Below are 27104 nucleotides of genomic sequence, written 5' to 3' on the forward strand. Positions count from 1 at the left end.
AATTGAGGAATATCAAATGGCTAAGAAACATCTAAGGAAGTGCTGGACATCCTTAGCCATCTGGGAAATGCAAATCAAAACAACCCTGAGATTCCACCTCACCCTTGTTAGATTGGCCAAGATCCAAAACTCAGATGACAGCAGATGCTGTCAATGTTGCAGAAAAAGAGGAACATTTCTCCACTGCTGGTGGGGTTGTAAACTGATACAACCACTCTGGAAATCAGTCTGGCGATACCTCAGAAAATTGGACATAGTGCTACCTGAAGATCCAGCTATTCCACTTCTGGGCATATACCCCAGAGACACTCCAATATACAACAAAGATACATGCACCACAATGTTCATAGCAACTCTATTTATAATAGCCAAAAGCTGGAGAGAATCCAGATGTTCTTCAGTAGATGAATGGATACAAAAATTGTGGTACATTTACACAATGGAGTACTACTCAGCTATCAGAAACAATGACTTAACCAAGTTCTTAAGAAAATGGTTGCATCTAGAGAATATCATCCTGAGTGAGATAACCCAGTCAAAAAGAACAGACATAATATGCAGTCACTGATAGTGGGATGCTAACCCCAGAGGCTCGGACTGCTCCAGAAACAACTCATAGACTGTTTGAAGTTCAAGAAAAAAAGAAAAGAAAGAAAACAAAACAAAAACAAAACAAAACAAAACAAAACAAAAATCATGCTCAATCCTTACACACCAAGAAAATGTTGACTAATTTCGGGTTGCATCCTGTTTTATGTGTACTTTTTGTTCATTGTAACTAGCAAGACCTTAAAGCAGAGTATCAAACCTTAAAAAAAAGCCAAACACTGAAACAATTGTATTTGTATACATTTATGCAAAAATGTTTAAAATTTTTTTCTTTTATCTTTGTTTTTTAAAATAACTTTAAAAAATACATATTATTTACTTAAAATCTTGTATATATTGTATGGGCATGCAAAAAGAAAATGCGTATTTATATTGTAAAGTCCATCCGAGGAACAGCTGAGATCTGAGGACACAGGCCTAGTGAGACTGCACTTCACTTCGAGGAACCGGGGTACATAAGGGTCTGGCCTGAGTGCCAGGAAAGTGTGCCTCCCCCATTGGTTCAGGGGAGCTGGAACTATGCCATAGGGTCTTGGTTTCCACCCAGCAGTCCCATGAGTACTGAACAGGCACTCAGGCCATCTGCCACCAGGAAGAGCTGAGATCCAGGGACACAGGCATGTTGAGACTGCTCTGCGAGAACCGGGACACAAAGAAATCTGGCCTAGCATGCAGAAAGCATGCCCCCAATTTGGTTCAGAAGGCAGGAACTCTACTGTAGGAACTTGGTTTCAATGCGGAGGGATACAAGCAGAAAATACTCTCAGGCCATTTGCCACCTGGAACAGAGGATATTCGGGGACACAGGCCAAGTACACAGGAGAGATGGGAACCAATCACTGACAACAAGATGGCAAGAGGAGAGCAAAAGAATTTACACAATGGAAAGCAAGACAACCTGCAATATCAGAACCCAGCTCTCCCATCACAGCAAACAGCGGAATGACAAACACTCCAGAAAAAGAAGACTCAGACCCATAATCATACCTCAAGATGACAAAAGCCTATACTCAACAGAGCTGTAAAATCTGAAGGAAATGGATGAATTCCTTAGACACATACCAGATACTAAAGTTAAACCAGGACCAGGTAAACAATCTAAATAATCCAATTGCACATAAAAAAATTGAAATTCCTAGACAGATACAAGATCCTAAAGTTAAACCAGGACAAAGTAAACCATCTAAATAATCCCATAACACCTAAGAAATAAAAGAAGTCATCAAAAGCCTCCCAACCAAAAAAAGCCCAGGTCCCAACAGGTTCAGTGCAGAATTTTATCAGACATTTAATGCGGACATAACACCAACACTCTCCAAACTATTCCACAAGATAGAATCAGATGGAACACTACCTAACTCATTTTTTGAGGCTACAATAACCCTAGTACCTAAACCACACAAAGACCCTACCAGGAAAAAGAACTTCAGACCAATCTCACTTATGAACATTGATGCAAAAATACTCAACAAAATCCTTGCAAACTGAATCCAAGAACACATCAATATGATCATTCACTATGATCAAGTAGGCTTCATCCCTGGGATGCAGGGATGGTGTAATATAAGAAAATCCATCAATGTAATCCACCATATAAACAAACTCAAAGAAAAAAAAACACATGGTAATCTCACTAGATGCTGAGAAAGCATTTGACAAAATACAACGTCCCTTCAAGTTAAAAGTCTTGGAAAGAACAGGAATCCAATCCCATACCTAAACATAATAAAAGTAATATACAGGAAACCAACAGCCAACATCAAACTTAACCATGGGAAACTTAAAGATATCCCACTAAAATCAAGGAATTGACTAGGCTGCCCACTCTCCCCCTACCTATTAAACTACCTATTAAATCGTGGCCAGAGAATTTAGACAGCAAAAGGAAACCAATGGGATACAAGTTGGAAAGGAAGAAGTAAAAACATCATTATTTGCAGATGACATGATGGTGTACTTAAGTGACCCCCAAAATTCCACCAGAGAACTTCAACAGATGATAAACAAGTTCAGCAAAGTTCCTGAATATAAAATTCACTCAAACACATCAGTAGCCTTCCTTTACTCAAAGGACAAACATGCAGAGAAAGAAATTAGGGGAAAAATACCCTTCACAATAGTCACAAAAACTATGAAATACTTTGGTGTGACTCTAACTAAACAAGTGAAGAATCTGTATTGCAACCACTTCAAACCTCTAAAGAAGGAAATTGAGGAAGATCTCAGAAAATGGAAAGATCTCCAATGCTCATGGATTGAAAGGATCAACATTTTAAAAATGGCCATCCTACCAAAAGCAATCTACAGATTTAATGCAATCCCCATCAAAATTCCAACCTAGTTCTTCATAGAGTTGAAAAGATCCATGTTCAGTTTTATCTGGAATAACAAAAGACCTAGAAAATCCATCTTTAACTAGAAAAAAAAAAAATCTGCGGGAATCACTATCCCTGACCTCAAGCTATATTACAAGGCAATTGTGCTAAAACCCGCATGGTACTGGTACAGAGATAGGCAAGTAGATCAATGGAATAAAATAGAAGATCCAGAAATGAGCCCTCATGCATATGGTCACCTGATTTTTACAAAGGAGCTGTAAGCATTCAATGGAAAAAGGACACCCTAGTCAACAAATGGTGCTGGTCCAACTGGCACACAGCATGCAGAAGAATGAAAATAGACCCTTTCTTATCTCCTTGTACAAAGCTCAAGTGCAAGTGGATCAAAGATCTCCACATTAAACCAGGTACACTGAAACTATTAGAAGAGACATTAGGGAAAACCTTAGAACACAGGCACAGGAGAAAATTTCCTGTACAGAACACTAGTGGCTCATGCTCTAAGGTTAAAGATCGACAAATGGGGTACTGAGCTAAACAAAGAGTTCTCAATTGAGGAATATTTAATGACTGAGAATCATCTAAGGAAGTGTTTGACATCATTAGCCATCAGGGAAATGCAAATCAAAACAACCCTGAGTTTCTACCTCACACCAGTCAGAATGGCTAAGATTAAAAATTCAGATTAAAGCAGATGCTGGCAAGGATGTGGAGAAAGAGGAACACTTGTTTACTGTTGGTGGGGTTGTAAACTGGTACTACCACTCTGGAAATCAGTCTGGCGATACCTCAGAAAATTGGACACAGTACTACCTGAAGACCCAGTTATTCCACTTCTGGGCATATACCCCAGAGAAACTGTTATTTCAGTTCATATTGGATGGGGCCGATTCTATGCATACTTTTCACCTTCTTTAGGCTGAGCAGGTGTTTTTAATGCATGCCTCGAAAAGACAAATGACAAGGAGAATTTAAGGATGAAGGTTGGCAATATATGATGGGTTACAGCTCAATATTTCTGATTATTTGAGGAACCAGCCAAATGCAAATGTAGAGGTAGTTTCTGAGGGCCATAAGTTGCACTGAGGACTGTAGATTGCACACCATACACTGAAGGCTTTATTCTCTTTTGTATTTACATTCCAACTCAGATTAAAATAAAGTGGCATGTTTCTACAAGTAAATAACTTACATCATTCATTTTGTCTTTTAGAGCCACATTATCTACAATCGATGGTCAGTATATACAATGAGAAAATATGAGGTGATGTTTTCATTCATCCGATTGTTAGTTCTCTTGTGCATTTTCTGAAGGGTATAATAGAGTCCCACTTTCAGACTTATTTCATTTTCCATTAGATATTTCAATTCATGACTTTTTCTATTCTGTATTAAAAATTTTAGTTTATGTTCTAGTCCATATGTAGATTTTTAAATGCAATTTTCTCTAATTTTTGGAGAGAAATTTAAAATGGTAGCTCTATTTTCCAGTTATAGTCTAGTCCATCCTTGTTCAGGCTGTATAAAATGTTATACAACTCCTATCTACCATTTTTTAATTTTTAAAATTAAATTTAAAGTTTGTTCTGTGTGGCTCGTTGTGTTTGTTCATATGTGTTTGTGCTAGTATGCATGGGGAAGTTAGTTTTCTTCTTCAGAGACAGACCAGGCTGTCTGGGTGTCAGCAGGTGCTTTTACTCACTGAGTCATGTGTCAGTTGCTCATCACTCAGATTAAACACATCTTTCTTTCTTTCTTCCTTCTTATATCACTTCTTCAGTCACATTACACAGACTGACTAAGAAGGTGTGTTTCTGTCTGGTTCTATAGTCAGGTACTTAGAAAATGGCTTTCACGTAAGAGCTGTGAGAATAACATCAGACATGAAGAGACATGATTCTCTTGCAGAGAACCCTACTTCCTTACCCAGCAGCAACAACATTTGACTCATAACTGCCTGTTACTTTGTTTCCATAGGACCTAATATCCTCTACTGGTCCATGTGGATACCTGTACAAATGTGCCATTTTCTCACACAGGAATTTATACATGAGTACAAGAAACCAAATATTATAAAAAGTGACTAAGTTATAGCACAATATAGTAACACTATTTAAGAATTTTGTATATACTATGCAGACATTTGCAAATAAATACCTATTTCTATCGTAAAGTAGATTCATGATGCACCCACTACATTTACAGTTCTTTTCTGATATGATGAACATTTTTTTTTTTACAAAATCAGGCATACATATACGTGTAACCACACTACAAACTTTTATTCAATGATTATATCAATAAGTATGTTTCAGAATGTATCCATCAGATTCATAAGACCATGTGAATAATATTGATGAATCCAGCTTAGGAAATAAACCAGCTAATACTATGTCTAAGTGGATACAGAATCTGATTGTGTCAGAGCTCTTTAGTGATAGAAAGCTGGATGGTGCTGTGGAGAGCATCTGGCAGCTGCAAACAAGTTTTGGTCTGATTTAGTCACTTAATGATTCATCATGGGAAAAGGCAATTGCCATATTTGAGTCAGCATAAAACTATACATGTAAATAAAGGATCACTGAATATTTGCCATGTAGTTTATTCCATATCAGCAGTCTTTATTCCTGCAGAGAACCTTCATGAATACAACACCAAAGAAATGTTTCGGGGCATCTAACCTCTGTGATGGGTGCATTGGGCTCCTATTGACTAAGTGTACAACACATGTCAATCTTTCATATTCCTGTAAAATCACTTCTCTAGATGGATAATTATAGATACTTTGAAGTAGTATAAAATAACCCTATGGTGCTAATATTTACCAAGTGCAGTGTCAGATAAAATATTAAAAAATGTGGGTTAACATGATCATACATCATTATGAATTTTGACAAAATTTATGAGCCCTAACAGTATATTTACAATTATGATAAGAACAAAACCAGTTTTGTAAGTCCTGCTTAAAATGATTTTCTCAGTATTGAAGAGATGATTCAGCTGTAAGAGCACTGGCTGCACTTCCAGGGAAGCCAGGTTCAAGTCACAGCAACTACATATTAGTTCAGGACTATGTGTAAAATCTAGTTAGTCACAGGGCATTTCATGTTATCTTGTAGCATCTACAGGCTTCAGGAACAAACAGTCATAAAGGCAGACAAACTATTCATACACTGTAAATTAATATGAAAACAAAAAGTAAATAAAATAAAAATAACAATAGAAATGAAGTCCTGTTAAAAACATGTGTCCGGTAAAGAATGAGATTTTTATATCATTGAAATTTGCTAAGATTAATCTCAGTACAAGTCTTTATTTTTTTTTTTTTTTTGAGAATAAACACATACCCAAACTACTGTGTGAGATTTTTTGTTACATACAATATTACTGAACTGACAGTTCTTTCACATTATTAAAAGATAGTTGAGAGAAACATTTTTTTAGTTTCTTCCACTGAGCATGCCAACATTCTACCAGAAGTCCATCCCTGTGAATCAGCACAAGGGGGCTAAAAGTTGCATAACCAAGGGTCAGAAATTCTCGAATATTTATTATGAAAAAATTGTTATTTGAAGAGAGACTTAGAAACAGAGAAATAGCACAATCTGCCCAATAAAAGAAAGCAAAACAGAGCATCAGAAGGAGGACGCTTTGAGCAGCTCTCAGCTCAGGGGGAGTTCTGTAGAGAAGCTTGGAGTTCTGAAGATAGAGGACCTGCTGGTGGTGTTTGTGTAGAAGAAAAATCATGTAGCCACTGGCCCCTCCCATGGCACCCTGGAATACTGCATCTCTCAGAACCATGAGAGGGAGAAAAATCCATTTTATTTTTTGAGTTGGTTTTATAAAATAACAATAGGTGTCATAACTCTTAAGATGTGATATATTTAGACCTGTACTTGTGATGGAATGAATTAGGTTCACACTTATTAAAGCATTGAGTATCCAAAAGAATGAGAAGAATGGAAGGATGTGCCATGCAGACTTCAGGTTGAGCCTCCTCCACCCAGATGCTCTGGGACTGATGGTGACCGCCTGGACCACAGTGAGGAGACTGCTGGTGCAGATGGAGAGGCCACGGGCCACCCTCTCCAAGTAAGAAATGATCTTACAGCCTATGGCATCCAGGAAATTTCTCAGTCCAAAATCTGCTATTATCTTAGGCAATCCTTTTATAAGAAGGATTATAATGTTTGTGAAAGCCATGTGGATGAGAATAAGGTAAATGGGTTTCTTCTCATGGTTTCCCCACCAATTGAACATATAATTCATAGAGACAGACATGTTCCCCAGAGTGCCAATAACCATCATGAAGAGAAAACTTATTTTCTCAAGAATCTTCAAAATCATTTTTTTCTTCCTTGTACACAAGATGCAAACATATTTTAAAGAAAATGTCATTAATGCTAGACATGCATCTGAATAACTCATTTTGTATACCAGCCTTTTCTGGTGTGCAAGAGACAGTGATGAACTCATGTAATGTTGCAGATAAGGTTCCTGAAACTCCTTATTTTCCCGTGGACTCTGTGTTATTGTGTGTGCTCTGACAGGTCCTTGGTAACTGCTACTCAGATCTGGAGTTTTAAAGAAATTTTGATTTTTCAGCTCTAAAATTCAGGAACTAAAATTTAACATTGACCATTTGTGATTTTTAAGCCATGTATATGATTATTAGGTATTTTTTAAATACAGTTCTCAATGTGAAGTAAATTGAATAATCACTCCAGATAGGTTATTACAGTTAGAGCTGAATCTTCAAAAGATAAGCTGAAAATTTAAGTACCCACCAGGCTGCAGTCATGGAGAATGTCTAGCTGTGCTCTGAGGTGCTTCCTAAGGCACTGCTTAGCTGTGACCCTAGTAGAAGACTTAGGACATTTGTGACCCAACTGAGTGCCCTCAGGGCACCTAAGGGAGCATGGGGCAGCTCTGGACCAGGGGATGGTGATGTAGATGGAAGAAGTAGATTGATGAGGTGTGAGGCGCTGTGGTGAGAAGAGTGAATGAGCAATGAGCTCTCAATATGGCTGCATGGAGCACAGTAGGTTGGGGTACACAGTTGTGAGCAGGGACCCTCCCATCTAAGAGGACATGGTGGCATTTGTCTGGGGGGGGGCTTGTGAGCCATGGTTACATCAGTTTGCTTTACAGCCCGCTTCTCCTGTTTCTTGTCCAACCTGCTTGTCAGGCAGCTGCTTTGTCCTACATTAGTCTCAGATTAATCTAGAACTTATACCTTGACAGTATATTATCCTTCGTGTTTTGGAGCTCAATTCTCATTGTTTACGGACTTAAGGTAATCTCTAGGCATCTTTTCTAGTAATACAGATGCTTCAGTGTCTCCATGTGTGTGTGTTCTGAGTACTTGGAATGTCTCTATTCGTTGTTCTTTTTCCTGTTAAACTCACAGGTTTATTTAAATGTCTATGCCCTGATCACACCTTCTATAATGTGTGAACATGAGATTTTATTTCTCAAGTTTGTGTCTCGGTGACTTCATGATTCTAAAAATTAATATTTGTCTCCCTTCTGTTCTTCTGCTGCATCCTGGTAATCACAACACCTAAACATCTGAATACAGTGAATAATACTCCCAACATAATACCAAGCACATTAACATTCATTACCATATTTAGAATAAGAATTAAGTGTTTAGTCAGTGATTAGAATCTATAAAAACATCCTATCAATTCACTCCATGTCATGATATAGAATATGTATATTTTTGTTTGTCTATTGCTTGGTTTCTTGGGATTCCCTTATTATTATATTTTTAGTCATCTCCTTTCCCCTTTCAGCCTTTAAATCCTATTTAAGATCAGTTTTTAACCTTTTAATAATTCTTTCTTTTTACTGAAGCAAACTTTTAATGGAAGGACAGAATAATTCATCTCCCATACCATCTTCAGAAATGCTAGGAAATTACTTTAAAAGACAGGGTGAACTTTTGTTTTGAGAAATGGGTGATACCATGTTTGGGTCTAGCCTTTGGAATGTTATCCCCATTTTGGGGGGGTTCACTAAAGAGAATCAAACAAAAACAGGCCAGTTTATTTATTTATTTATTTATTTATTTATTTATTTATTTATTTATTTATTTATTTATTTTGGTGGTTAGTCCTGAGAGAAACTTAAGATGAGCTGTTTCAGGATGTACTAGCTTGCAATGTGGACCTTTTATCTCAGGACTTCTGAATATGGTAATGGTAACTGTTATTCTGGTGTTTTATATGTCTCCACACACACACCAGGAAAACCATAAACTGAAGCTGAGGTGAGGATTTATAATATTTAATAGAATAAAGAACATGTAAAAATGGATCCAGAAGGAGAACCATTAAACTGGGAGTGTAAAGTTATTGTTAAATATAACACGTGTCAATATTTGAAAAGGGAAAATGCATCAAAAGCAAAAAATACAAACTACAAACCATAGTGACAGTGCTGGAATCACAATGCTGGCAGGGTGGAGGCTAAAAAATAACTGTCTCGTTTTCTGCTTATTTTGGAGTCAGGGTCTCCTGTATAAACCAGGAAGCCTTGAGCCGTTTACTTGTCTTGCCTCAGTTTCTCTAGCATTGATATTACAGAAGTGTATCATTATGCTTGTCTCAAATTTTTTATGCATGTCTGAAAATCTTCTCTGTATTACTGATTCCTATTTTAAAAAAAAGGTAAGGGATATAACCTTAGGCAAAGCTGCATCCAGAGTTGGGTTATAACTACATCCTTAAGGTGGATAGCAGTACCTCAACCTTTCTGTCCCATTTCTATATCTTCAGGAATTCGATTCCTTTGACCTTTCTGGAGCCAGGGACCATCTTTATCAGAACCAAAAAGAACTTGGAGGACCGAAGTCTCAAGGAGCCTCTCAACTACCTCCTGGCTTAGAGGGGGAGAGGGGGGGAGAGAGAGGGAGAGACAGAGAGACAGAGACAGACAGAGACAGACAGACTTCAGCGTTGATGCATCTCTCCACGGCACAGTTGAGGGGATGAAGATCTTACCTCCTTGTTCTCACCTGGACCTCTGTGGTGCAGTCAGGCTCTGAAGCAGCTCTGGGAAGGTGACACTTGCCAGGTCATATTTGTACTGTCTGCATCTGTGGGGCTCTTGGCTGAGTTGAGGTTTTGCATTGTTACAGTATCAAGGGGAAGAGAGGTCACTGCAGGGTCTCATTCCCTGTAGGACAGGTTTCTCCTCTCCCACAATTACTACATCTGTTTTGCTCAGAAGATATTTCCAGCTTAATTAGTGTTTAATTACTTTGTGAGGTGACTAACAAATTAATGGCGAACCAAATTTTTATACAGTGAGCTTTCTACATGTCCTGACTTATTTTCAACTTCCCAAAGTGACAGGCTGTGGCCTGGATGGGATCCAAGTATCTTCCTTTCCCTTTCTCTAACTCTTTGTTAGCTGGAGGTGACTAAATTATGCTGAGCATCCTGGGATTCTGATTCCTGAGCACTTCCCATCAGTAGTGAAGACCTTTGCCATAGCAGATTGTTTCATTATTCCTGCACGTTAAATAGCGTTTGGGAGTGGAAGTATAAATGCCATCTTTGGCATTATTCCAAAAGCAACTCTTAATTGTTATAAAATTTAAAAACACTTCTATATCGTATTGTGTCCTGAAGTTGTCTTTTCTTTTTTCTTTTTTGTTTTTTTAATTAAACAACTTTATTTTAAAAAACAAATATAAATATACTAATTTTAAGCATTTTTGCATAGAAGTATATGAATATATTTTTTGTCAGTACTTGATTTTTTAAGGATTGATAGTGTGCAATAAAACTCACTAGTTACAGTGAGCATAAACTACATGTAAAACAACATGTAACCTGGAATTAGTTAAAGTTTTCTTGGTGTGTAAAGATTATGCATAATGGTTTTTCATTTTCTTTTCTTTTTTTCCCATTGTTTATTCTTGAACGTCATACAGTCTGTGAGTTGTTTCTGGGGTGTTCAGAGCTTTCTGGGGTTAGTATCCAATTATCAGTAACTGCATATCATATCTGTTCTTTTGTGACTGGGTTATCAAACTCAGGATGATATTCTCTAAATGCATCCATTTCCTTAAGAATTTCATAAGTCATTGTTTCTGATAGCTGAGTAGTACTCCATTTTGTAAATATACCACAATTTTTGAATCCATTCATCTACTGAAAGACATCTGGGTTCTTTCCAACTTCTGGCTATCATAAATAGGGCTGCTATGAGCATTGTGGTGCATGAGTCTTTGGTGTATGTTGAAGCTTCTCTGGGGTATATTCACAGAAGTAGAATAACTGGGTCTGCAGGTAGTACTGTGTCCAATTTTCTGAGGAATCGCCAGACTAATTTCCAGAGTGGTTGTACCAGTTTACAACCCACCAGCAGTGGGGAAGTGTTCCTCTTTCTCCACATCCTCAACAGCATCTTCTGTAATCTGAGTTTTTGAACTTAGCCATTGTGACTAGTGTGATGTAGAATCTCAGAGTTGTTTTGATTTGCATTTCCCTGATGGCTAAGGATGTCCAGCACTTCCTTAGATGCTTCTCAGCATTTCAATATTCCTCAATTGAGAAGTTTTTGTTTAGTTCTGTACCCCATTTTTTAATAGGGTTGTTTGATTCTCTGGTGTCTAGCTTTTTGAGTTCTTTGTATACCTTGGATATTAGGCCTCTATCAGATGTGGGGTTGGTTAAGACCTTTCCCAATCTGTTGGCTGCCGTTTTGTTTTCTTGACAGTGTTCTTAGCCTTACAGAAACTTTGCAATCTCATTAAGTCCCATTCGTCGATATTTGACCTTAGAGCACAAGCCATTGGTGTTCTTTTCAGAAAATTTTCTCCTCTGTTCTAAGGTTTTCCCTACTTTATCTTCTAATAGTTTCAGTGTACCTGGTTTAAGGTGGAGATCTTTGATCCACTTGCACTTGAGCTTTGTACAAGGAGATAAGAAAGGTTCTATTTTCATTCTTCTGCATGCTGAGTGCCAGTTGGACCAACACCATTTGTTGAATAGGCTGTCCTTTTTCCATTGAATGTTTACAGCTCCTTTGTCAAAAATCAGGTGACCATATGCATGAGGGCTCATTTCTGGATCTTCTATTCTATTCCATTGATCCACATGCCTATATCTGTACCAGTATCATGCAGGTTTTAGCACAATTGCCTTGTGATATAGCTTGAGGTCAGGGGTAGTGATTCCCGCAGATGTTTTCTTGTCGTTGAGGATGGATTTCAGTATTCTAGGTCTTTTGTTATTCCAGATGAAATTGCACATGACTCCAACTATATGAAGAATAGAGTTGAAATTTTGATGGGGATTGCACTGCATTTGTGGATTGCTTTTAGTAAGATGGCCATTTTCAGAATGTTGATCCTTCCAATCCACGAGCATGGGAGATCTTTCTATTTTCTGAGATCTTCCTCGATTTCATTCTTTAGAGGTTTGAAGTTGTTGCAATACAGGTTCTTCGTTTGTTTAGTTAGAGTCACACCTAAGTATTTCATATTGTTTGTGACTATTCTGGAGGGTATCTTTTCCCTAATTTCTTTCTCTGCATGTTTGTCCTTTGAGAAGAGTCAGGCTACTGATGTGTTTGAGTGAATTTTATATCCAGCCACTTTGCTGAACTTGCTTATCATCTGTAGAAGTTTTCTGGTGGAATTTTTGGGGTCACTTAAGTACACTATCATGTCATCTGCAAATAGTGATGTTTTTACTTCTTCCTTTCCAATTTGTATCCCTTTGATTTCCTTTTGCTGTCTAATTGCTCAGGCCAGAACTTCCAATACTATTTTGAGTAGGGGGAGAGTGGGCATCTTTTTCTAGTCCCCGATTTTAGTGGGATATCTTCAAGTTTCCCACCGTTAAGTTTGATGTTGACTGTTAGTTTCCTGTATATTGATTTTATTATGTTTAGTTATGGGTCTTGGATTCCTAGTCTTTCCAAGACTTTTAACATGAAGGGGTGTTGAATTTTGTCAAATGCTTTCTCAGCTTCTAGTGAGATCGCCATGTGTTTTTTTTTTTTTTTTTTTTTTTTTTTGAGTTTGCTTATATGGTTGATTAGATGATGAATTACTGTATGTTAAACCATCCCTGAATCCCAGGGATGAAGCCTACTTGTTTATGGTTAATGATCATTTTGATGTGGTCTTGGATTCGGTTTGCTAGAATTTTGTTGAGTATTTTTACATCAATTTTCATAAGTGACATTGGTCTGAAATTCTCTTTCCTTGTAGGGTCTTTGTTTGGTTTAGGAAGGAGGATTATTGTGGCCTCAAAAAGTGAGTTAGGTAGTGTTCCATCAGATTCTATTTTGTGGAATAATTTGGAGAGTATTGGTATTAGGTCATCAATAAATGCCTGATAAAATTCTGCACTGAACCCATCTGGACCTGGGCTTTTTTTGGTTGGAACGCTTTTGATAACTGCTTCTATTTCTTTAGGTGTTATGGGATTATTTAGATGGTTTAACTGGTCCTGGTTTAACTTTAGTAGCTGGTATCTTCTAGGAATTAATTCGTCCATTTCTTCGAGATTTTCCAGCTTTCTTGAGTATAGGCTTTTATAGTAGGATCTGATGATTTCTTAAATTTCCACAGTTTCATTTATTATGTCTCCACTTTCATTTCTTATTTTGTTAATTTGGATACTCTGTCTTTGCCATTTAGTTAGTGTGGCTAAGGGTTTGTCAATCTTGTTAATTTCCTCAACGAACCAGCTATTTGTTTAGTTGATTCTTTGAATGGTTCTTTTTGTTTCTATTTGGTGTATTTCTGCCCTAAGTTTGATTATTTCTTGCCTTCTACTCCTCTCGGGTGTATCTGCTTCCTTAAGTTTTAGAGCTTTCAGCTGTGCTGTCAAGTTGCTGATGTATGCTCTCTCCAGGTTCTTTTTGGAAACACTCAGAGTCCTCTCAGTACTGCTATCATTGCATCCCTTATGTTTGGGTATGTTTTGTTTTCATTTTCATTGAATTCTAGAAAAACCTTAATTTCTTTCTTCATCTCTTCTTTGACCCTGCTATTGTTTAATAGAGCACTGTTTAGTTTCCATATGTATATGGACTTTTGTTATCTTTGTTGTTATTGAAGACCAGCCTTAGACCATGGTGATCTGAAAGGATGCATGGGAGTATTTCAATCTTTTTATATTTATTGAGGCTCATTTTGTGACCAAATATGTGGTCAATTTTTGAGAAGTTGCCATGAGGTACTGAGAAGAAGGTGTATTCTTTTGTTTTAGTTTGATATGTTCTATAGATATCTAGTATTTGCAGTTGTTTCATAACCTTTGTTAGCTTTACTGTGTCCTTGTTCAGTTTCTGTTTCCATGATCTGTCTATTGGTAAGAGTGGGGTGCTGAGGTCTCCCACTATTATAGTGTAGAGTGCAATATATTTTTTGCACTTTAGTAGGGTTTCTTTTATGAATATGTGTGCTTTTGTATTTGGAGCATATATGTTGAGGATTGAGAGTTTCTCCAGACAAATTACCCCTGTAATGATTAAAAAGTGTCCTTCCTTATTTTTTTATAACTTTTGGTTGAAAATCTACTTTATTCATTATTAGAACGGCCACTCCAGCTTGCTTCTTGGGGCCATTTGCTTGGAAGTTTTTTCCCAACCTTTTACTCTGATATATTGTCTGTCTTTGTCTCTGAGATGAGTTTCCTGTATGCAGGAAAAGGCTGGGTTTTGTTTATGTATCCAGTCTGATAGCCTATATCTTTTTATTGGGGATTTGAGTTCATTTATGTTAACAGGTAGTAAGGAATAGTGGTTGCCGTTTCCTGCTATTTTTGCTTTTGGCGGTAGAATTGTGCCTGTGTGTCTTTCTTCTTTTGCTTTTCTTGAGTAGGAGATTTCCTGTTTTTAGTAGGTAGGAATTTCCCTCTTTGAGTTGGGTTTTCCACCTAAAATTTGTTGTAGTGCTGGGTTTTGGTCAGATATTGTCTAAATTAATTTTGTCTTGGAATATCTTAGTCTCTCCATCTACGGTGATTGAGAGTTTTGCTGGGTATAGCAGCCTGGACTGACACTTGTGCTCTCTTAGGGTCTGCATGATGTCTGTCCACGATCTTCTAGAATTCATAGTTTCTGTTGAGAAATCAGGTGTGATTCTGATCGGTCCGTCTTTATATGTTACATGACCTTTTTCCCTTACTGCTTTTAGTATTCTTTCTTTGCTTGGGTACTTGGCGTTTTGAGTATTATGTATCAGGAGGAATTTCTTTCTGGTCCAACCTATTTTTAGTTCTGAAGGCTTGTTTTATGCTTATGGTCATCTCATTCTTAAGGGTAGAGAAGTTTTCTCTTACAATTTTGTTGAAGATATTTACTGTGCCTCGTATTTGATATTCTTCATCCTCTTCTCTTTCTATTATACTTAGTTTTGGTCTTCTCTTTGTGTCCTGGATCTCTTGGACATTTTGGGTTAGGATCTTTTTGGCTTTTGTATCTTCTCTACTTGCTTTGTCTATGTTTTCAATGTTGTCTTGGGCCCCTTAGATTCTCTCTTCCATCTCTTGTAGTCTGTTGGAAATGCTTGCATCTGTGTCTCCTGATTTCTTTTTTAGGTTTTCTACTTCTAGGCTTGTCTCTTTTAGTGTTTTGTTTATTGTGTCCATTTTCGTTTTAAATTCCTTCTATTCCTTCATTTCTTTGGTTCTGTTTTTTCTCTAGTTCTTTGAGTTCTTTGAGTGTTTTTCTTGTTTCTTCTTTAAAATCTTCTAATTCTTTATGATTTTCCTCCCATTCTTGTTTAAGAATCTCTACCATCATCTTGAGGTATGATTTCGGGTCTGAGTTTTATTTTTCAGGAGTGTTTTGCAGTCTGCTATTTACTGTGATTGGGGAGCTGGGTTCTTGTGTTGTCAGGTTGTCATGGTTTTCCTGGGGTACGTTCTTTCACTTTCCTCTTGTTGTCTGTGTTTATATGTGGTCTGTTGTCAGTGATTGGTTTTCGCCTCTCCTTTGTACCTGGCCTGTATCCCTGTATCTCCTTGTGTTCCTGGTCACAGATGGCCTGCACATTTATTATATATGCATGGGCCACTGGCTGATAACAGACAGCCCAAAGCAGGGTTCCTGCTTCCCTGAGCCAAGCAAGGGAGGGAGGGGGTTCACTTTCAGTGTGACAGGCACAGACCTCTCTGTTCCCTGGCTACTTGGCTACTCGAAGCAACTTAGGCCTGTTTCCCTGGATCTCTACTGTTCTTGGTGGCCTATGGCCTGAGCGCCACACACATCGTCTGCTGGCTGGAAACACACAATTCCGAAGCAGGGTTCCTGTTCCTATGAACCAGTCAGAAAGGGGGCACACTTTTGCGTGCTGGGCAGAAATCTCTCTGCTCCCAGGCTACTTGGAATGGCTTCTCACCTTATCTGTGTCTCTGGATCTCCACTGTTCCTGGTGGTGTGTGTCGCCTGTTTTGCACTCAAGGGCCGCTGGCTGGAAACAGACTGCCCAATGTAAGGTTCTTGGTTCCCTGAACCAAGCAAGGGGGGCGCAATTTCTGCGTGCTCGGCAGAGATCTCTGCTCCCCGGCTACTTGGAACACCTCCTCACCAGGCCTGTGTCCCTGGATCTCCACTGTTCCTGTTGGTGGATGGTACCAGTTTTGTTTAATTAATATTTTATTTTCTAATTAGTAACTATAGTATTTTTCTTAATTTGGCCTCTCATTCTCTTTTCACCAACATCTTCACAGTTCAGAACCCACGGTGGAAAAAAAGTAAGGCTATCAAGTTTCTCCAAAAGATCATTAATTCTTTAATTACCAAGTTGTAAGAGTTAAATGGCTAAAATGCCAAGTGAAGAATGTTGCAGTAAATATTAAATGATGTTATCACAAGCTTGCCGGCTCCCACAAGGCCACCTGGCACTGCTGGAATCTCTAACTTGCTGCTACAGGCTGCCTCTAAGAACTCTGTCCTGGGTGGATACGACTCCCCCAGCGTTTTCTTTCCTCCACCACCTAGAACAAACAGGACTCCAAAGCCTTATAGCTTTTCATGTAGGTTTATATATTAAATTTTCAATCCACACACCCTCTACACAATAAGATTATATTCAATGGAAAAAGATACAAACTACCTTTCTATATGAGATAAAAGTCATATAGAATCCCTTAAAATATTCATATTTTCCTAACACCAATTAAGTTTACCTAGATCCAGATCACCCTTCTCAAGCTCCATCTTGATTACTCCTGAAATCTCTTTTTTCTCCTCCTCTTCCGTTATCCTATCCTTCTTCCCGCCTACCTCTCCACTGTCCAATCATGCATTACCTTAACATCAACCCACAGAAGAACACAAAAATTTACATTACCTTAACATCAACCTACAGAAGAATACAAAAATTTTCCTTTAATAATAATCAGTAACTCCAAAATGAAACAAACAAGCAGAAGCATGAAGTAAGGAGATCAATTGAAGATCCAGAGACTTGGCAGAAAATGCAGACAGAGCATGATGGTTGAATGAATACATGGAGATGATCAGTAACAGGCTCCAGCAGCGAACTCTACAAAGGAGAAGAGAGTGAATTTGGAGAAGGAGGACAATATCAAAGAGATAAAATAAGCGGAATTAATATAGACTAAATATATACATAAATATCCAAAAACTCTGAGATGTGATCAAGAAACCGAGTCAAACATTCCATAGGGAAGCCAAATAAAATCCATGCTATAAAGAACATATTCAATAAAATTAGAGCTGAAAAAATTTGCAAATTTATATGACGAAACAGAGTTCTATGTATGAGCCACTTAAATTTCCAAATAGATCTTTCTAGAGGAGAAATTCCCCTAGTGCATCACAGCCACAATGCAAAATATGCAAAAGAAAGTAACAATGTTAAAGGCTTAATGAGAAAACAACAACGAGGAAACAAAACACACATAACTAAAATCTTATTCTTCAAAAGAAAGCCTAACAACACGGAAAATATAGAATGATGTGTTTCAAGCCTATATTCAGAACAGTTTATTTTAAAAAATGATAGAGAAGTCAATGTACTTCAAGGCAGCCACAGACTAAAGAAATACATGACCACGGAGTCATTACTGCAAAGAATGACTAAAAGGATCTTAAACACAGTAGGAGAAGAAAGATGATCTCAGTTATTAGGACAACAAAAAACAACAAAATATTTGAGAAGAACAAAGGAACATAGTAGGGTAGAAAAGAACACTGTCTAACTCAGTAATGGGAGAAATAAAAGAACCAATCTGTCAACCAATTAGAAAAACAAGGAACAAAATTGCAGAACTTTAAAAAATAATAACATATATGGCCTTTATTCCACAATTAAAATTCACAAGCTAGATGACTAGATTAAAACAATATCCAGGGCTGGGGAGATACCTCAGCAGGTGAAGCTCTTAGTGCAAAAACATGAGAACTTGAGTTTGGATTCCCAGATTTTGCAAGTGTGGGATACAGTGACATAAATCTATGATCTCAACTCTCCTACAACAAAGAGGGAAGTGAGACAAATTCATGGACCAGCCCAAATAATAATGCAGTGGTAAGCAACAAAAAAAAAAAACCATATACAAAATTAATTGAAAAGAAAAATCTGATGTCCTGTTACATACAAATATCCACAGACACACACCCACATCCACACACCCACACACACCAACTTATTCAGATACCTCCATTGACATATATGAGCACACCTCCACGCACACACAAATAAAAAATAAAGAATAAGATACAACTTTGTATTGTCCCCAAGAACCACAAATTACTTCCAAAGACAACTGAGTGAAAGGATTCTATCACAAAGCAAAGGAAAGCTGAAAACAAGCCAGGTTGGCCAGTCTGATAGATGACTAACTAGAATTCAAACCTAAATTAATCAGAAGACATTAAAAACGTAATTATGTATTAATAAGGGAGGAATATATCACAAAGATAAAAGAACTGTATATGCATAGGAACTAACTCAGAGAATTTTTAATGTTTTAGATAAATAACCTGGCATTGCAACTCACAGTCTGAAAAATATGAACAACTCAAACAGTAGACATGAAGAAAAATAAAGATAGCAGGAATTATCAAATGAGCAACACAAACAAAGCTGAAACAGAAGTTGGTGCTTTGAAAATAAAACAAAAGATTAACAAACCTTTAACCAACCAACAGAAATAGAGACTCCACAATTTCATAAAATCAGAGGTGAGAGAGGAGATGAGTGAAATCAACAGTGGCATCAAGGACAGTTAAAAACCTATAGTCTAGGAGGCAGAGTCAGGCAGATTTCTAACAGTTTGGGGCTTGTATGGTCTACATAGTGAGTCCCACGCTACCCCAGACTACAGAGTGAGAACCTGTCTCAAAACAACAACAAAAACTACAAAAGAAAAAGATATACACTAGAATGTAGATGGTTGTTCATTTGTAATTCCAACATTACAGAGGCAGAAGCAGTAGGATTGGAGTAAGTCTTGTTTTCACTACATTGTAACGTTCAGGTCTGCTGTACATTAGACACTGCTCTCTGACAAACAAAATCTATATCTCAAAACTGGGTAAATATGTAAGTAAAGTATAAATGTTTAGAAATATAATCCTTATCAAAATAAGATGAAGAGGACATTTAAGCCATTGTGTAACAAATAGTCAGATGGAAACAGTGATAAACAGTTTCCCAATAAAAGCAATGCCAGTTCTAACAGATCTTCAGAGAAGATCCAACACAGTGCTCCTGGAGCTATTCTATTAATCAGAGGGTGAGGGGACATCCCGCAGGATGGCATCAGGTCATCTGAATGACTAGAGTTTAACTCTTGTAAGAACCTCCAGGCTTTTCCTGGATTCTTGTTCCTTCTACTGCATTTCCATCATCACCGACTCCTCTACTATTTTACAAAGCATCACTGTGTGTAAGAGGCTGGTCTAAACCAATGATCAAGTGAACAAGAAGGATTCAGGGAAGCATATCTATCTGAAGGTTGCTTACAAAGTGGAGATGAGTAGAAATAGCTTGGCATTGCTGGGTACCAATCACTAGAGAACAGGTCGGAGTAAAACCTGTAAAACAATTCCAAACACATTAAAGACATTGATGTGTGCTCACAAAATATATAACAAAACACAGGGGAAATTTTACTTTTCAGGGATTGTCATTGTAGTTTGTCTAAAAGCTCCAGTTGAGAGAAACAGTCCTAAGTCCAAGGTTTTGTAAATAGCTCAGGAAGAGTGTGCAACACAATCTGGTTCCTACTTCTGTTCACTTAGTGCCTACACAGAAAATGGGGCATTTCTAGGACATCTTGTACTTGCCTTCTAGCTTTTCTCCAGAGTTTGGAGCTCCACTGCTGTCCAAGCATAAGGTATTTACAGGCAGACATAGAGACAAACAGCTATAAGCTTGGATGGGACTCTGCTGAATCCTCTGTAGTACAGTCTTATCAGACAAGAGGGTATTCTGTTCTGAGGACCCCACAATCTCTGGACCAGGAGGACACTGAAGTGCCAAATGCACATGAATTACTTGTACTCCAGACTTCCTCTGTTGCAGAATTCCCAGGGAGGCACCTATCTATGCTGTGTGCACAGCCATGGGAGCTAAGAGGTGGTAATGGGATGTTCACAAAAGCTATACAACAGCTCAATGTTCTTACTGCCTGAGGAGAGATGGTAATATCTCAACAGCCAATGAAGCAGTCCCTGCATCTGACAAAAAAAGAAAACAACAACAACAACAACAACAACAAAACCCCACAGTTTTCTAAACAAAAGTTGAAACTCTCAAAAAATGGAGGGGAAAGGTTTGGAACAGCCCTTTTTGTGGATTGGGAGATACTCATGTCTTTCTGAAACATCTAACTACTGGCCATCTTGTGTCATTCTTGTGGAGAATGGCAGTTTCTCCAAAGACCTCAAGAGTATGCACAGAATTTGCAGTCTTTGTCATTCTGTGGCAATGGAAAGCAATGTGGGATATTGCATCATCTGACATTTCTGTCCATAATGTAAATTGCCTGTATTTTTCTCTTGCATTTTTATAAATAAAGGATATACATGATTAACTTTATGTGTATATAATTTTGATATCAACACTAAAATCCCAAAGACAAGCTGTGTCTGAGAGGCATTAAAGAGACTAACAAAACAATTGATCCTCACACCTCTAGACAGGATATGGAGAAAATAAACAGGTTAAATGTGAGCACCAGCTGAAGGAAATGTTGTGAAACAAATAAATTCACAGAACTAATTCTTTTGAGAACTTAGGGTTCATTTCAGCCACGTTGGCTATCAATATGAATGGAAGGATAAAGATTCTTTCTAGTGGGGCTGGAGATGTGGTTTAGCAACCAAGAGCAGTTGATAATCCGGCAGAAGACTCAGGTTGTGTTCCTAGCACCCACATGTTGGTTCACAACTTCCTAGGACTCCACTTTCCGAGGGCCCCATGCTTTCTTACAGCCTCTGTGTGGGAAGATGTCCTTCCGGGTTTCAGAAAGAGAAACTTGGACAGCAACCCAGCCAAAAAATCTTGACCTACCATCTGTCCTGCCTGAAAAATATGCCAAGACAATGGTGGCAGAAACTTATGAGGATACCCAAAATGTGCCTGGTCTACTTTAAAGGCAGATTTTTCTTTTTCACTAGATTAACTAGAGTGTCCACATCCCTGTAGTAAGCCCAATTACAACTGGTCTTAAAATAAAAAGGTGTCAATAAAATGAATCTTAATGATATTTTTCTATACTCATAGATCAGGGTGTTATCAGGTCATCAACAGGGAGGCTTCCCCTAGCAGCAGATAAGAACACAACATGATTTTAGGTAGAAAGTGAGTCTTTATGGGAGGTCTCATTAAATCTCTCACTTCAGAACAAGGGAATCTCTTGAAAGAGGAGGCAGAAACGTCTTTGGAGCAAGAGAGAATGAAGGTCATCAGGGGAAAGGCCTCTTAGTCACCTAAACAAAAAGTACACTTGAGGTCACACAAACTGTAGTACCAACACATGCCCTAAATAAGTTTATAAGACATCCTCTAGAGATGTGAAAAGCTCAGTACACAAAAACTTGGTTAGAGGTTTATTTTCTCACCTCACACTCTTCTTCTCACAATAATTAAAGATTAATTAATCTGGAAATAACTTCTGAGCAAAACAGATGCTGTAACTGTGGGAGAAATGGAAGCTGTACTTCAGGGACTGAGGCTCTGCAGTGACCTTCCTTCCCCCTGACACTGTGACAACATGAAACCTGAAGTCTGCAGCACCTGATGGCAGCTAAGAGCCCCACAGGTCCAGACAGTACAAATATGACCTGGCAAGTGTTACCTTCCCAGAGCTGCCCCAGAGCCTGACTGCACCACAGAGGTCCAGGTGAGAACACGGAGGTAAGATCTTCATCCCCTCGGCTGTGCTATAGTGAGATTCACTAAAGCTGAAGTTTATCTCTGAATAAGACAGGGAGAAGTTGAGAGGGTGTGTGAGCCTCAGGTCCTCCATTTTCCTTCTGACACTGACAAGGCTGGTCCTTCAGTCCAGAAATATCAAAGGAGATGTGTTTTATGGAATACAGAAATGGGACAGACATGCGGAGGCATTACTGTCCATCTTTGGGCTGCAGTCAGAACTGAGCCCTAGGTGGATCTTTACCTTCTTACCTTTATTAGAGGAATTAGTAAGATATACAAGATTTTCATATGTGTATCATAAGTTTACAGCAGTAATGAATCATCCCAGGATATGAGCACTAGAGAACTTTAGGCAAAAATAATTGTTTTTCAATAATTTACAGAGGTAGAGCTTGTCTCAAAAGTAGATAAAATGTTCAAAAATATTTTTTAGGTTCATGGTTGCCAGCATTGTGACTCCAACAGACTCACTGCTGCTTGTAAAGTTTGTACTTTTCACTTCTGATACGTTTCTACTTTTCAAATATGGTCATATGTTTTCTTTTACAATAGCTGTATAATTCCTCATTTTACAGTTTTCCTTCTGGATTATAGCCTCTTGTTCTGTCACCCAATATTATAAATTCTTATTTCAACTTCAGTAATTTTATGCCTGGTGCATGTGGGAAACTGTAAACCACAAGTGTAGCAATAATAAGACCATCCTCAAAATTCCTGCTCTAAGAATCTAGGCCGTAAACTAGTACATCCTAAAACAGCCCATCTTAACTTTATCTCAGTGTTAAGCAACAAAGAGCCAACATCTTTCTTGGTTTTCTTTGATTGTTGGTGGCTTGTTTTAAAAAATTCAGGATGGGTGGATCTCATCTCTCTCAGGCTTTTAGAGCTTAAACCTATCATGGGAACATCCATCTATCTAAACAGAAGTCCATCCTGTCTTTTAAATTAAGTTCCTTTAGCATTTCCAAATAATATGGACGATTATTCACCTCTCTCATCTGATAGTCTATTCCATTAGAAATACATGACTTATGAAAATTCCAGCAGGAAGGAAAGCCGGGAACTGAGGCATTCCAAGCCCCCAGAACACAAAAACATAGAGAACCCCTGAAGCGTCTAGATTTTTTTCATTCTAGAATGGGTGCCCAAAGCTTACAAAAATTATAGGAGATATGAGAGTGGAATTCTTCAGCTTGAACAATAACATCGAGCTGAGATCTAAGTCCTGGAATCAGCTCGGACTGATGTAGATCAAGGCAGCCTGCCTGACAATCAGGTTGGAAAAGCAAACTGACATAACTGTTGATCACAGGGCCTCACAAAGGCAAATGTCTCCATGACCTCTTAGATGGGAGAGTACATGCTCACAACTGTGTACCCCAACCTACTGTGCTGCATGAAGCCAGATTGAGACCTCATAACTGACAGTCATTCCATGGCAGGAACTAACACTTCATTAATCCCCTTTCCCCATCCCCCTCATCAGTAGGAAGCATCCCAGGTTTTAAAGGACACTATCCCTGGCTGCAATCTGGTAGTTACATCAAATTTTTACACAAGAGCTTTTTCAGGAAATCTTCTAGTGATTCAGATTGAAATGTGGGACTTATCTGAAAATGTTACCCCATTTACCCTGCCCTAAGGACTACTTTTTAAAAGTATCTAGTAAACATTCATACAGAATAAAACCAAATAACGATCAATATAAAACACTAATATATTAAGAGATAGAAATTGAAGTTATAAGCCTTTGAATTAAAAGGCCATTCTAGAGATTATCACCTCTTCAAGATGCAGATAAAAAAAGAATATTGAAAAAAGGAGGAGAGATGTTATAGTTGTGGAAGATCAGGCTTTCCCAGGGTATGTGTGTGTTCTGAAAAAGGAAGCCAGGTTCAGCATGATTCTCGGGCTTTGGGAATTGGATAAAAAAAATATGTTGAAAAACAATTCAAAGTATGCAAATATGTTGGGATTTGACTCAAAAGTGCACAGAGGAAACAAGGACAATGCATGAATGCTGACAGACAAACACACACGAACACATGAACACACATGCAAACAAACTTGAAGAAGTCAATTATGCTGGAATAGACCTCAAAAGATAATCTCCTTTAAATTTTAGCTTTGAATATCAGTTGCCAATATCACTTGAAACACCACACACAATGTCCCAGAGGCTACAGGGAAAAGGACAAGCTTCAAGGACCTAATTTGCAGTATTACCTGTGTCCATGACTGCTTTATGAACTCCAGAAAATGCTATTGTGCAAAACCTGCTGTTTATATTCATGTCTTGCATAAGGAGGCTTTCTTCAAAATGTGTTTTCATTCTGTATATAGGTTTTTTTTTAATCTAGGAAGAAAACAATGGCATTGAACTATCTTGAGAAAATTATTTTCCCCTCCATGATGGTGCTTGGCACTCTGGGGAACATGTCTGTTTCTGTTAATTATTTGGTTGGTTGGTGGGGAAGCCCTGAGAAGAAACCCATACACCTGGTTCTCATCCACTTGGCTTTTACAAACATCATACTCCTTCTTACAAAAGGATTGCCCAAGACATTAGCAGTTTTTGGTTTGAGAAACTTCCTAGATGCCATAGGCTGTAAGATCATTGTTTACCTGGAGAGGGTGTCCCGTGGCCTCTCGATCTGCACCAGCAGTCTCCTCACTGTGGTCCAGGCCATCATCATCAGTCCCAGAGCATCTGTGTGGAGGAGGCTCAGGCCAAAGTCTGCATGGCATATCCTTCTACTCTTCTCATTGTTTTGGATACTCAATGGTTTGATAAGTGTGAATCTAATCCATTTTATCACAAGTACAGGTATGAATATATCACAGCTTAAGAATAGTGACAACTATTGCTATTTTATGTTAGAAAGTCAGAAAATACAATGGATTTTTCTCCCTCTCATGGTCCTGAGAGATGCAGTGTTCCAGGGTGCCATGGGAGGGGCCAGTGGCTACATGGTGTTTCTTCTCCACAAGCACCACCAGCAGGTCCTCTACCTTCAGAACTCCAAGCTTCTCTACAGAACTCCCCCTGAGCTGAGAGCTGCCCAAAGTGTCCTCCTTCTGATGCTTTGTTTTTGTTTCTTCTACTGGACTGATTGTGCTTTTTCTCTAATTTTACGTCTCTCTTCAAGGGAATATGCATTAATGACAAATGCTCGAGAATTTCTGACCCTTGGTTATGCAACCATTAGCCCCCTTGTGCTGATTCACAGGGATGGGCTCCTGGTTGAATGTTGGCATGCTCAGTGGGAGAAATTGAGAAAATGTCTCTCTCATTTATATGACCAATAAGTGTCAGAAAAATCTCAGTTCTTCAATATTGTGGTAATACAAAATCCTACAAAGCAGTTTATGCATGGGATTATTCTCAGACACGCTTCCTGGTGACGGCACCTTGAACTAAGTAAGTCCTTTGCAAATTACAGTGGTACACACATCTCATTCCCTACTTGCCACTCTTGAAGGGGTATTTCAAACATTTCTATCTTTGTTATTAATTCACTACACATGAATATTTAGCCTGCAATATTAGTAGTATAACAGGTACATGCCCTGTTTCTGTCCAGACTAAAAGAGGTCATCAAACATCCAGTGAATAACTGGAGTTTCAGGGATTGCTCTGATCTCATTTGGCTGCTAGAAATCAAACCTGCCTTCTCTGGAAGACCAAACAATGTTCAAAAGTAATGAGCCATCTCTTCAGCACTGAGAATATGAGTTTACAAGGATCTGTAAAACTAGTATTACTTCTACCATGACTAGAAGCATACAGATAAAGTGTGTAAATTCTATAAAATTTCATAGTGTTGTAACAATGTTAGTTCAAGAAATACCATACCTGAACTTGACAATATGCTTCCTAAGCATATTCTGAACTACTTCAAAGTACCTTTAAGTGTCTTTCAAAAATATTTTATAAAATTATGAAAGAAAGATATGTACTGTGAATATAGTCAATGGAAGATGAATGTAACTCTAATGTGAGAATCCTTTGTTCTTTATTTTTATTTTAACCACTATATTTTAAAAAAGAAGGATACATTTACAGATTTTTAAAAACATTTTAGCATGACATTATGTGAATAATTTGGTCAGTACTTAATTCTTCTACAGGTTTGATAGCATGCATAGAAATGCTACTAGTTACCATAAGCATGAAGTACATGTAGGACAGAACATAACATGGGAACAGATTTCTTGTTGGGTATAGATTAAGCATAATGATCTGTGAATACCAAAAATGGCCTCAAGGCTATTATCTTAGCTCTTGAATTATTAATGATGTGAGGTCTAGGTATTTCACACTCTGAAAGGGTGTTATTCATTTATTTTTTTTCTCGAAGAAGGACTGAGGCTTTCACTTTTATTTTTTACTTATTAATTTTTTTGCCTTTGTTTTTTCTTGAACTTCATATAGTCTGTGAGTTGTTTCTGGAGTGTTCAGAGAGTTCTGGGGTTATTATAAAATTATCAGTGACTACATATTATGTCTGTTATTTTGTGACTGGGTATCACACTCAGCATGATATTATCTAGATGCATCCATTTCCTTAGGAATTTCATAAAGTCATTGTTTCTGATAGCTGAGTAGTACACCATTGTGTAAATATATCACAATTTTTGTATCCATTCATCTACTGAAGGATATCTTGGTTCTTTCAAGCTTCTGACTATTATAAATAGGGCCGCTATAAACATTGTGGTGCATTTGTCTTTGTTGTATGTTGGAGCTTCTGTGGGGTACATGC

At 38.0% G+C, this 27104-nt stretch overlaps 2 pseudogenes across 2 annotated transcripts; one reads left to right on the forward strand and one right to left on the reverse strand.

Moving 5' to 3' along the window:
- Positions 1 to 6388: 6388 nt before the first annotated feature.
- On the reverse strand, positions 6389 to 7295 carry LOC308421871 (vomeronasal type-1 receptor 4-like; annotated as a pseudogene). Its single transcript has one exon. The product of its transcript is annotated as a vomeronasal type-1 receptor 4-like (transcript).
- Positions 7296 to 24708: 17413 nt separating this feature from the next.
- LOC308421865 (vomeronasal type-1 receptor 4-like) lies at positions 24709 to 25684 on the forward strand (annotated as a pseudogene). Its single transcript has one exon. The product of its transcript is annotated as a vomeronasal type-1 receptor 4-like (transcript).
- The last annotated feature ends 1420 nt before the right edge of the window (positions 25685 to 27104 follow it).

The sequence above is a fragment of the Micromys minutus genome, assembly GCF_963924665.1.
Source record: "Micromys minutus genome assembly, chromosome: 6".
Lineage (NCBI taxonomy): Eukaryota > Metazoa > Chordata > Mammalia > Rodentia > Muridae > Micromys > Micromys minutus.